Genomic DNA, 13,488 nt, shown 5'->3' with positions numbered 1-13,488 from the left:
AATTGTCTTTTCTAAAATATATCTCCCAGGAATGAACATATTCTTCAAACAAGTTGTGATCAGGGCATAGTATAAGGAAAGTGTCACTTCCCTCCTCCTGGATTCTATGAATTCTTAGAATTCAACCTACAATCATCAATTAAGACTTTCTCCTGGCCTTGTCTCTATAGGAAGCCTGTCTTGATAAATTCCTGATATTTTGCACACAAATTGTTTAATCACAACAACCTGCATTTACATGACTGATCTTTTTTAGTCCAAGTACAGGCAACAAATGGAAAACATTGTCTGTTAAAAAATAAGTTGGATGAGAAATAAGCAGAATCTATTCCTAGACTAGAGAAGACAGCTGTGATTGGAAACAACCTTGTTTTCTGGGAAGGAATGTGGGAATCTTTGTTGGATTTAGATGAAGAAGCTTCACAGGCAGACAGTGCAGTTTAATGCACTACAAACAGAGAGGGACTATTAAAAGTTTATGATCTGGGGAATGATATGATCAGTACCTTAGTTAAGGAAGTTTATTCTAGAAGTAAAATGTTGTATGTGTTAAAAGAGCAAAAATAAATTTCCCTCACTGTTTTATGAAAATTTTTCTATAAAGAATAATTTAAAGATACCCTGATGGATTTTTTTTTCCTGCAATAACTCTGACATGCATAGGAAAAATGTAAAAAAGCCTGAAAAGGAGAAGTGGATTTCCAAAGATTCTAGTATGACTTGTGAAAACATGAATTCCTCATCTGATATCCTACTCTGTAGTCATGATGACAGCACCTTAAGTGAGACAGATTCTGATGAATTAAGGTAAACTACTATTGGACTAGTTCATAGAAAAATATTAGCAATGTGTGCTTTTTCTCTTTCTAGAAAACTGTTTTCCTGATTTTTTTTTTTTTTTTCTGTTTGTGTTCTTTCTGAGTATTCTGGTGCGTGAGACTTATGCATTCCAGGAAAGCTAGTGGGCCCAAACTCCCCTTTTTTATACATGCCACATTACTTCCCACTGTTTGATGGTTGAAATTCTCCTTTTCTCAGATATGGGGAACCTGCCCCAGTGATATACACTCCAATTTACTCTTTGGGGTAACAGAACACAGCAGGATTGACATTTGTCTGTAAAAAGTAGTTTTCACCATACATACCCAAGCATTAGTAATAATCCCAGTCTCGGAGTGAGAAGATTTAAGACTCAAGTCTCCTGTCTCCCACTGTTCTAGAGTGGGTTGAGAACTGGAAGGCAGTGCCGGGATCATGTAGTCCGGGCTCCTAAGTGGTTTATTTTCAGTGATACCAGTGAAAAAGAAGAAGAGCTGGGGTTTGAACTCCAGATTCACTTCACTTGCCACTGCACCACAAGGCCAATGTTAGCAGTAGAATCTAGGACATATCACACACACATTTGTAAAATAGGGATGATAATACCTGGGTTATCAGCAGGATTGTTGTAAGCAAAGTTCTTGTGCTATGGGAACATGAACTGTCGTTATTCATCCAATAACTATATTAAGTTCCTTGTGCATGCAGCAGAGTGTTCTGCTTTATTGCTTTTATTACAATAGTTTTCACTAAAAGAGATCATCTTTCTGGACTTTTTTTTTTTTTGGACATAGGGAAGGCAGAAATTTGTTATTTTACTATACATAATTATAATGGATTTCTTAATGCCCAATTGTAGAAGGTTAAAAAAAAGATTTGGGAAACTTAAAAACAAACATTTTTAAAAACAAAATTTCCAAATCACATTGAAAAATACTTTTAAAAGAGGAAAAGATCAGTATTTATTATAAATTATGGCTCTGAGATAAAATAATGTCATAGTCTGTGGTTTATGTGATTGACTAGAAACATGAAAACCATATGATTTTGAAGTAATCTATATTAAAATCAAATATTTACAACAACAATACATTTCCCGTTTATATTTATGTGGAAATAAATTATTTGTCTTTTAGGCTTGTAAAGAATACATTAAATAAAAAATAATAAGGTATTATAAATCCTGCTAAAATATAAATTAATTTAGAAAATAATGCAATTTTCAGTCAACAGAAAAGAATCTTTTTCTGCATTATGAAACAGGAATATTTATTCTGAAAAAAGATAGCATTAGAAATAGTCTTCATATGAAATGTGTCCTTTGTTAATGCCAGAAGATTAATTATATTGCTGGAGTTTCCTTCATTTCCTTCATAAGTAAGATAAAGAATATTGGCTAAGTATAAGAGATGTTGTAACTATTTACGTTAATTTATATAAGGTTGCTAAATCAGGTTCTGGGTAGGTATGGGGCCTAGTGAATAGTCAAGAAGACCTGAATTTGAAGCTGTTCTTGGGCTCTTGGCTGATTGTATGATTTTGGACAAGTAACCTAACATCTCTTATAGCCTGTTTACTCCTTTGTAAAATAATTATGAGTAGTGATTTTGTCATGAAATTTTTGTTTGGATGCTGTGAGATAATGCATAATAAATAACTGCTGTGAAAAGCTTAACTTGCTACCTAAATATTAGTCATTGTTATCATTTCTGTTTATTTTACAATAATTTTACATCGACTTATTACTTTGCCTTTATGTATTTTATAGGATAAAGGAGAGATGGCTGCAAAAACACTTGATGACCTCACTCAGTCACTTGAGACAGATACAGTGGATTGTAATTTTTCTCCCTCAAATCATATTAAGGGTAAGAATCATTTTAAATTTTCCAGTGGATAGCAGTGTTTAACAGTAACCAACAGTAACCAAATAACCAACAAAACCAAAGTTTATATCCAAGAAGAAAACACAGGTTCTATTGCATTGACCCATAGTAGAATAGAGATGACTTTGTGTTCTTGGAGGCTCTAGTATTGGCATCTAATCTCTGGCAGACTTTGCCAAGCTAAAAATGATTATTATTTCAACTTCCGGGTGATGATTTTTCAGCTATAGAAGTAGTCAAAGAGGGCTCACTATGTGTTCCAGTGCAAAAAGCATACTGTGTGCCAAATACGCAAATTTTAGATAAGACAAAGTCTTTGTCCTTAGTGAATGTATAGTCTATGAGGGGGATAGAGCTTATACAGATAAACCTAATTTTAAAATACCCAAATAATTAACAGTTAAATGATAAAATAACAAGTAAATAAAGAGTATAGTCATATTGCTATGTGAGGTATAAAGTGGGAAAGAACATCAGCTATCAAGTATAAAAAAATTAAAAATTGGAAGTATCATTTGTTTTGTAAAATTTTAAAAGATATGTAGGAATTCCGTAAGTCATAGGAGTCTAGGGGATTGGAGTAAAGATTTCTTACATGGAAATTGTGAGCAAAGAGGCAGAAAAATGACAGTGAAAAGTCCAATTTTACTGGACAATATATAACAAAAAGAAATAAATATGAAAAGGTAAATTATTAAAAGTGTACAAGGAGTAGCTTTGTGCGTATAGACAAATCACTTAATTTTGGAGATTCATTTTCTCAATCAATAAAAGTTTGTAGAATAAGTTTGGGGAAGTTGTATTTCAATTCTATATGTGCTATATTATTTAATGTGCATTATACATTTTGAATGCCAGCATAAGATCTATGAATTTTCCTTGGTTGATAATAGAAAAGCATAGAAGCAATTGACATGATAAGTAAAATTGTAGAATCTTTCTCTAAGTGACCAAAATATTAATAATCTCCAAAATGTTCTTAATAAATGTGCAACTTCGAGATTCTCTTTAGCAATCAACAATAATGCATAATAAGTTATTTTAAATTCACTTTAAATCTACTGACAAAATAATATTTTGGTATAATCTTAAGATTCATATGTGGAGACTATTTTATCAGTGGAAAAGGATCTGAATTCTAAATATATTGCTGTTGTCCTGCAGAATTTAAAATCCTACTATGTTTATTTACTTGTATTTTTCTTTATGCAGATTCAGTTTACCTTGGTGAATATCAGGAAGAAGTTTTTATGTACGAATCGTCAGTAACACTTTAAAAATCGCAATGGACACAACAAAAAAAAGTTAAGCGTATAGAAAAGATCATTAGTGCAATCCAGGAAAAATTCTCAGAAAGAAGTAAAACTAAATCCCAATTAAGGCATTACAAAGTAGAATGTGATAGAGAACTCTATGCAGGCAGGTATGGTACTCATAAGTTTAAGTAAAGACTTGAAAGCATTTCTCTTACAATGAAGCATTGTATTACAAAATTTAATGTAAAATCAAGAAAAATTGAGGTTAGGAAATGAAAAATGAAAAATCTTTAACATAATAGTATAATGAACCCTATAATTAATCTTTTTTATTCAGTGGCATGTGGTCCATCTTCCTGTTTGGAACAATTTCCGGTAGGTGCCCATTTTTATTTCATCATCTTATTTTCTGAAGCACAGATTGTCTTTAATCAACATATATTTATCAGGTGCCTTGTGTGTACCAAGCTCTGTTGTGGGCACTGAGGGTGAAAAGCAAAACTGAAGTGCCATCAGGAAGTTCACATTCAATCCAAGAATATGGCATATAAATATAAATGTAAACACAAAGTCACAAAATTTGGAGCAGGAAGGAGGGCATGATTTTCAGGGGAAAGTAATAGCAGCAACTTCAAGTAAAGAAGGTAACTAAACAAGAGTTTTAAAAGAAATTCTAATGGAGAGGGAGGTTAGGAAAGCAGCAGTGTACTCCAGGCTGAGAAGACACCCTGCACAAGGGTGTGGCTTTGGGAAATGGAGTTCTGTGTTGTCCTGTATAGAACCACAAGAAGGACACTGACTGGGTTGTAGACTGCAAAGAGGGCAGTAATGTATAATAAGGTTAGAAAGGTAGTTTCTATTTCTGATATGCCATAAATATCTGCTTATTCAAATTCCTCAGTAAATGTCCTAGTCCCCTGTTATATACAAAACAATTTGTGAAACTTTAGAGCAGATAAGAGAAGAATATAACATGGCCTGAGCTGTAATGGAGCTTACAACCTCGGAAATGGTAGTGTTTCTCTTGATGGTCTCATCGGCTCCTCATGAGTTCCCTTAGCACCCTTATGGAGGGATGATTTCCACAATTATATACACTCAGCCCTAGTTTCTCTCTTGAGCTCCTTCTATACTTCGCAATTTTTTTTTCTTTTTGGAAATCTCAAATGGGATGTTGCCCTTAATAGAAATATCTTTCTTCCTAAGCCCTCCCTCTTCTAAATATATCTATTATCAGTGAGAGCACCTTCTTCTGATTCACCCAGGATTGCAACCTTAAGAACATCCTTAACTCCTTCTTTTTATAATGACAAATTTTCTGCCTTTCTAGCATCTCTCATAATGGTCCGTTTCTATTGAATTACAATCATCAGTATAATGCAGGCATTCATTGCTTCTTGCTTATTTTATTATATACTTCCTCTTTCTTTCTCTGAATGAAGCCTTCCACACACTAATCGATTCTTCAAAGCTACCAAAGTGATTTTCTTCAAGCATAAATCTTGCCATGTCTTTTCTCCTCCTCCTTTAGTAGTATTGGTTGCTTATCACCTCCAGGAGTAAATATAAACTTCTTTTTTTTGGCACTTAAAAGCTTTTATACCTTGATCCCTTCCTATTTTTTAAGTTTTCTCACACTTTACTGCTCTCCCTAACTCAGAGATCCAACTAAACTGGCCTACCTGCTTTTGTTTTTTCTTTCTTTTTTCGTTCTTTTTTCTTTTTTCCCCGATGGTATGTAAAGACTTGTTTTAACATTGATTTTTAAAACATTTTGATTTCTAAATTTTCTCTCTTCCTCCTTCTCTTTCCTCCTTCCTAAAACTATAAACAATTTAATATAGATTATATAGATGTTATCATGTAAATCATATTTCTATATTAATCATGGCATCATAAAAGAAACAACCTAAATGGGAAAAAAAACAAAACCAAAACCAAAAAACAAAACAAAACAAAACAAAAACAAAACAAAACAAAAAAAAAAAACAATAAACAAAAAAACATGAAAATAGTATACTTTGACCTGCATTCAGGCTCCCATCAGTTGTTTCTCTGGATGTAGATAACATTTCTTCTCCTGGGTCTTTTGATATTATTTTAGATCATTGTGTTGCTGAAAAGAGCTAAGTTATTGATAGAGGATCATCAGCCAATATTGAAGTACAATGTGCTCATTCTGCTCACTTAAGTATGTATCACTTCATGTAACTCTATCCTGGTTTTTCTCAAATTTGACTGTCAATTTTCAGTCCCTTTAGTAATTAAGTGCCTTCTTTTCTGATATTATCTCCAAGATATTTGATATGTAACTTGCTTTCATATCCTTTATTTAATTGTTGTTTTACTCATATAGACCATAAGCACCTGGAGGGCAGGGATTGGTATTTTTGACTCTGTTTATATCCCCAGTGCTTCTCACAGTACTTGGTACATAGGAAACATTAAATGAATGCTAGTTTTCTAATAATGGTTGACTTACTGGGAGTTCTATTATATACAATAATAGCATAAGTCAGCATGCAGAATCTCTTTTGACTTTCCTATGGGAGTATTTGAGATTGATTTCTCCCTCACAATAGACCCTGTCCTTTATATTTTCAGTAAGACAATCATTCTATATGATTCTAATCCAACAAGTTATATTCCTTGTTTGTTCATTATAATTATTTTCTCATTTATCGTTAAACTTTATGAAGACATTGTCTTCAATACCTCAATCATGAAGGGTTGGGAAATACTGAAAATTATAAGAAAAATAGGAACAACATAACATGTCTCTAATCCAAGTTGATCTCCTTAATTTTTCCTGAAAATCATTTCCAATTCTGTTTCCCATTCCAGAAAATTCTTTTCTTCAGTAAGAATAGCATAGGCAGAATTCTTGACTCGGGGGTTTAGATGCCTTCATTTAACATGCAGTCTGCATCTTCAAACATTAAAATAGTGGTAAAAACAGACTGTAAGCAGACCCTTTGACTAGTATAAGACTTAAAATACTGATGGATATCTTAAAAGATTCAAAAGGATCTTAATATATTTGGATCTTTTCAACAATATGAAGTGATTCAGATCAATTCTAGTAGACTTGTGATGGAGAGAGCCATCTGTAGCAAAAAGGAGAACTGTGGGGACTGAATGTAGTTGTCAACATAGTATTACCTTTTCTGTTGTTGTTTGCTTGATTTTTTTCCTTCCCATTTTTTTCCCTTTTTGATCTGATTTTTCTTATGGAGCATGATATAAATGGAAATATGTACAGAATAACTGCACATGTTTAATATATATTGGTTAACTTGCTGTCTAGGGGAAAGGGTGGGGAGAATGAAGGGAGAAAAATTTTCAGAAACAAGGTTTTGCAAGGGTAAGTAAGGGTAAGTAGACTATCTTTGCATGTATTTTGAAAATAAAAACTTATTTAAAATACAATAGGAAAAATATTAAATTTTAAAAAAGAATCCTGAAAATTAGAATTCAAATTTCCCTCACAAACTTCACTGTAACATTTCCTTTCAACTATTTTAAAGTTTCATCCATTTTTAATAATCTTTCAAGACACATAAGACAATTACTTATAATTTTTTTCAATATGCAATATTGAACTCTAGATTGGAAGGTGAAAAACAAAATAGAGAAAGACTACAGACAAAAATGGATCATCCTTCCTGTGTAAGTTCTGCTATACGTGATCAGGAACATCCAACACCAAAACTAAATCTTCAGCAACTACAAGATGAGTTCCTTCCTTTAAAGGACTAGCTGTTAATTCATATATCTAAAGATGAAAATGAGAGATACCAACTATGTCATTCCCTCAGAGAAAAGACATTAATGTTAGAAATTACACAGAGAAAATTAAACCAGGTGAAAGATAAAAATAAAGAAATATGAAGACCAAATTCATACAGAAAATGAAAAATTGAACAGATCATTTCTCAGAGAAGAGTCCATAACAGAAGGATCAACCCACATGCAGAGGGAAAATAAGTTCCTTCCAAAACGATTTAAAGATGCCCAAAACAAAGGGGTCTTCAAAGTAGGAGCATCAAATTGTGTCCTGATGCTCCAGAAGAATAGCTTTATGACCCTCAATACTGACACTGGAAAACTAGATGTGATAGAAGAACAAAATGAAGACTAGTTGATGAAAATATCCATTTAAGAAATAAACTACAAAAACTTGAAAAGGAGAAGACAAAAAGAGTGGTGGGACTTTAAATAATATGGTTTCACAAGCATTTAACATTTTAAAATGAAGTTCAATGTTATTTTGATCAAGATAAATTAGTTATTTGTATTTTCAGCAGGTTTCTAATATTAGTCATTTTTTGTGTAAAAACTCAGACATGCAAAAAGAATGAGGAACCATTCATGATCAAAATCAACCCAATATCCATTTTTTAGATTTTTGATTTTGATTTTTTGATTAAAAATATTGTCTAGCTAGCCCATGAAATTTTAAATGCATAGTATTGATTAATGAATATAAATGGAGTAAGTAAATACTGATACATTTGTAGTTCTAATAATTTGCCCAGTATTCCATTTAATGTTGCAATGGAATAAATTGTTAGAAATACTGGAACAAGTTAATGCTTAAAAAATATGCTAGTAGTAATGTAACAATTCCAAGTAGTCATCCATACTGTAGGGCATTAGATAGATACCCTTTTCATAACCATTAAAACATGTTGCTCATTCTGACTAGTTTTAATTCAGACTACTGTGAATTGATTTTAGAAATATTAAACAGTTGATCATATTTTAATGAAATTATAAAGATTAACCATTTTTGTTTAAAATAATTTTGTTCAAAGATATTGTGATTATGCATTAAGAATAACTTTTGGTATGTGATAATAAAATCCCTCTTTCAACATGTGCTTTTGCTTCCCTACTACATCTTTTTTTTCATTTATGTCAGTATATTTTCACTAATACTTCTTGCATAATGTCCAGAATTGTAGTTTTGGAGATTACCACCCTTCATTTATTGAAAATACATAGCTTTTTACAATCTACTACCAGTTTTTGTTATCTATGATGCTTTTATACACTGAGTGGAAAGACTGTTAACAATTTCAGTAAAAAAAATTAGATTTTATTTTTAGTATTCATAATCATATGTTTGAGTCTATTCATTTCACAATGGTATATTGTGGCATTTTGGATAATAATTCAATTTTGCCAATTTTCTTTACATAATTTTACATTGGTTTCTTTTAGCCTGTTTCCTTTCAAAAGGTTGCTAGATATTGGTTGAATTTTTTCTTTTACAAAATAATTAATCTTATACAATGATATATAATTTTTTAATTTCTTTTATTTTTAGCCTCATTTACTATTAGTCACATATGCAATAATTTTCTTTATATTGATAATGCACAGGATTTTTAATAAAGTATGTATATTAATACACATACGTTTGTAGTTTGTTTGTATATGTACATTTATGTATGTATGGGTGTCTTTGGTCTTTCTGCTGGGTTAGAGAATGAAATGAAATTATTTCCTTTTACCAATGACCTTTCACCATATTGTATAAGTATATATATATATATATATATATATATATATATATATATATATATATATATATATACATGCATACATACTATGTATACATATATATATGTATATATAGAGACATATAGATATAGATATAGATATATGGAAGAGCTACCACATTTTCTATAGTTTCCTCCACTTTCTGACCTTTGACTACAACCAGGAGTATAATTCATCTGCTTGCATAAAAAGGAACTGCTTTAAAAACTTGGCAAGGACAGTTGAAGATATGAATAGTAGCTGGCAACCCCTCCAGTCTGCTCCCCACCCCCTTTTTTGCTTTCTTCAAATCAGATCAATCCCTTCAAGTAATTTTATAAGGCTTGACAAGCATAAGTGCATAATGATCATTCTCCAGGGTAAGCTATGAGAGGAAAGAAAAAGCGTCATTTTTATACAGACTTTTTCTGAAAAATAGAAGATAAAAACCGCAAATGTTTCTATCAGTTCTAAAAATGTATCTATTCTATCCTCCCCCACCCGCTACCTTCCATGTAAAATTGCACATAAAAAAGCTTTATTCCTTATGTGGCTTTGGAGGTGTTATAATTCTCTAGAAGATGGCCTGGGAAAATCTGATTTAAAACAATGTTTCATGATGAAGAAAGAGAAACAAGCATTTTCTCCATGCTGAATAGAAGGTATGTGGTACAATCAAAAGAACTTTGTAGTCTTAAGAACTAAGTTCTGATCCTTTTCTCAGTGACTACTTTTATGATTTAACTGATTTAATCTCTTTGGATCTCATTTTCCTCAACTGCAAAATGAGGTGCTTGCATTAAATAGTCTTTAAGAATTTTACTAGTTCTAAATCTATGATAACCCTGAATATGTTCATGCAATAAACATAATGTAAAAATATTCATATCAATTAATATCAATCAACATATTAAATCAATTAACAAAATTAAAATAATATCAATAAAGTTATATTTATTTCATGTAATCTAATACTGAAATCAGCGGTAGAAATTATACATTCATATTTTTAATCAGGATGCAATAAGAAAACTTCAACAAAACCTTGTGGATTTCTAAAAAGAACTATTCATGACTTCAAAATCCATGATTTATGAAGAGATTTTAAGACAGAAGCAACTATAGAAGAAATTAGATGAAAGCAAAAGGAAGGTACGTGTTTAAAAATTCAGTAATTTGTCATTGATTAATGCAAAGTGTTTTCATCATAACACTTTTTTTAAACCAATATTATGATGTATTTTCTGATAACTGTGCCTGCCCTTTATATGGACAAGTACTGGAACATCTACGATTTGTAGCTATTTATAACATTTGTCTATTGGGATAAATATTTTCACTCATAATATTGTTTATCAATCCTTACAAAAGGATTGGATTTTTTTTTTTGGTAAGTAATAATAATGAATAAATCAGGTATATCATACTTTGTGTAACCAAATATATATTCAGCATAAGCTGCTTGGTGGAAATATGAATATAATTTTATATCTGGAGTTAGAAAGTTCTTGGTTCGAATGTGGCCTCAGACACTATTGGGGTTATCCAGGGGAAGTCAAGTAATTTTACTCAGCTCCTTCAATTATAAAATAAAGATAATAATAGCACCTACCTCCCAGAGCTACTTTAAGAAACAAATGAAAAAACTAATTTGTAAAGCTCTTAACACAGTTCTTAGCACTTAAGGAATGCTTGTTTCTCTGCTCCAGAAACACAAAAGTCAATAGTTTTAGTTATCTCTAAAAGTAATCATTGTTTGTCATACTTGGACAATCACCTCCTAATGTGGGGAAAAAAAAAAAAAACAACAACAACAACAACTGTTCTGTTACCTGTTTAACTTTTAATAATGACTTTTATGAAGTAATATATTATTACTAGTTTTAGTCTTTTCAAAACTTATTCTTCCATATTGCTAAGCTTAGGAAACATTTCTAGTTTTCAGAAATCAATATTGGAAATGGAATAAATTTTATTTCCCAAATCATTTCGTTTCCTTTATCACTCATTCTCATTTTCCTCCCATGCCTTTTAACCCACACTGATTAAAATACTGCCTTTCAAAAAAGCTTTTGTAGATTGAAGTGTGGTGTGGAATGAACTTTGTAAGGAATAGCAAAGAAGCAATCAATCTTTGTCCATATGAATTAGCTCAGTTAAGTGGCATTCAAGGGAAACTGGCACCATTTCTTCCCTTTCTTCTTTCCCTAATTAGGAGAGTAACTAAGCTACATGAGAATTGGGGTGAAAGTTCTGTTTCTTCTTTGTTCAACAATTAGTCCATTAAGTAATGAATGTCAGTTCTGTGACTATATACTATGACAAGTTCCGACTAGGTTATCAAGAATATAGGAAAGCCATACTCTCTTGTCTCTCTTGTCTCTTGAGAATTTGCACCCTCACTGGGAAGCCAATGCATAATAGGGAAAGTGCATTTATAATACAAATTATAGTAGAAGCCAGCACCACATGAGCAATATAAGCATTTGTTTAAGAGAGCAAGAGAGAGCCAAGGAGACAGAGCAAGAGAGGAGGGGAGGGAGAAAAGGAGGGAGAGAGAGAGAAAGATCACTATGGTTGGAGAAAAGATTAGATGATTCGTAATCTAGTTCTCTTCTTCTCAACATGAAAACATACCCACTTCAAAATTTCTGAGTTAGCAGCTCTGTTAGAAGAGCAATTGCCAAATATCTAAACTTTATAACATGTATTTTAGATAATTGCATGAATATAATTTGTCAGTAACCTACATCAGAACGTTACTTTTCAAAGACTGCTTTTTCTTGAAAACATGTATTTGTCCATTAGAGTATGAATTTCATGATGTAGCTTTATAATGAACAAGCTTAATCTTGATTATTTTACACAAGACATCTTTGATGTAGTGTGTTGGTTTGGAATTAGGAAAATCAAGTTCAATGAATTCTCTGCGATTTACTAGCCAGAAGACCCTATGAAATTTTCTTAAGACTATTTACTTGTGGTAACTCTTTTAGAGTTTCTAGTTCTGGATGGTTGTGATAAACACTGATGAAGTGTCCTGTACTGAAATCATACATGATTTTACATATGTAATATGGGGTGTGAGCCCATGTAAAATGAAAGTGAATTGAATATAGTGCCATTTGAAAGATTACAATGCATAGTTTTTGTCAATGCAATGGAATACTACTTGATGGACAAGTAAAAATGTCAAATTAAAAATGTCTAATGTACAGGCATCACTAATTAATCCATCAATTAGTTAAGGATCACATTCTGATTTGATTTTTAAAGTTAAAAATTGGAAATATATTGTTTGGAATTTTTATAGCTGCAAGAATCTCAAGAAGGGAATCAGAAGAAACGGCAGTATTTTAAGGAATTTGAAGATTATGCACAAATGTAAGAGTTAAAAGCATTTTTTTATTTAATGCTGTGATTAGATTTAGTGTAAATCAAAATGAATTCATGACATAACAATGCAGTTTTTTTTAACTACTTTTTTTCCAATGGGTAAGAGGAATAATCTGTTTACATATAATTTATTTTTAGATGAATCAATGAATTGTATTCAATATTGGGAATGTCAATGTCAAAAGTGGACTTTAAGTAGAATTTATCTCCCACAAAAGGAGGGATACTTTGGTCCTCAAAGTTTCAGGGATGAGAAATGGAGCTATAGGGAAGTAGATTGAATGGCATGTTCCAAAAATTATTGGTTTTCATATTGTCAGTTTCATCAGCAGAGTTTCAAAGGATAAGCCATATAAAGTACTGCTAGAAAATTATTTTACCCCCTCTAGAACTACGCTAGAAGCAGTGTAATCCATCGTATAGACAGCCTGTCTCCAATCATGGAAATTTGTGTTCAGTTTTGTACATCTGACTTGTTACTTGATGTTTATTCTGAACCAGTCATTTTGTTCCACATAAAGTTTTCTAAAAATGTATATTGAAGAGCTGCCACAGATACATGCTGCTAGGAGTTTCCTCATGAA

The 13,488-nt window shown here is 31.6% G+C and overlaps 1 protein-coding gene across 10 annotated transcripts in view; it reads left to right on the top strand.

Moving 5' to 3' along the window:
* Window positions 1-9,379, top strand: part of LOC141544613 (uncharacterized) — a 79,011-nt gene extending 69,632 nt beyond the window's left edge. For 2 of the 10 annotated variants that reach the window (XM_074271003.1, XM_074270998.1), the window contains 4 exons: window positions 664-807; window positions 2,588-2,687; window positions 3,918-6,152; window positions 7,570-9,379. The gene's annotated coding sequence lies outside the window, so the exon portion shown is untranslated. The remainder of the gene's footprint in view (window positions 1-663; window positions 808-2,587; window positions 2,688-3,917; window positions 6,153-7,569) is intronic. The other 8 variants (XM_074271007.1, XM_074271004.1, XM_074271006.1 and 5 more) reach the window with 8 other exon arrangements.
* Window positions 9,380-13,488: the final 4,109 nt, after the last annotated feature.

The sequence above is a fragment of the Sminthopsis crassicaudata genome, chromosome 5, assembly GCF_048593235.1.
Source record: "Sminthopsis crassicaudata isolate SCR6 chromosome 5, ASM4859323v1, whole genome shotgun sequence".
Taxonomy (NCBI): Eukaryota; Metazoa; Chordata; class Mammalia; order Dasyuromorphia; family Dasyuridae; genus Sminthopsis; species Sminthopsis crassicaudata.
The sequence above is the reverse complement of the archived record's forward strand: the minus strand, read 5'-3'. Positions and strand labels throughout refer to the sequence as shown.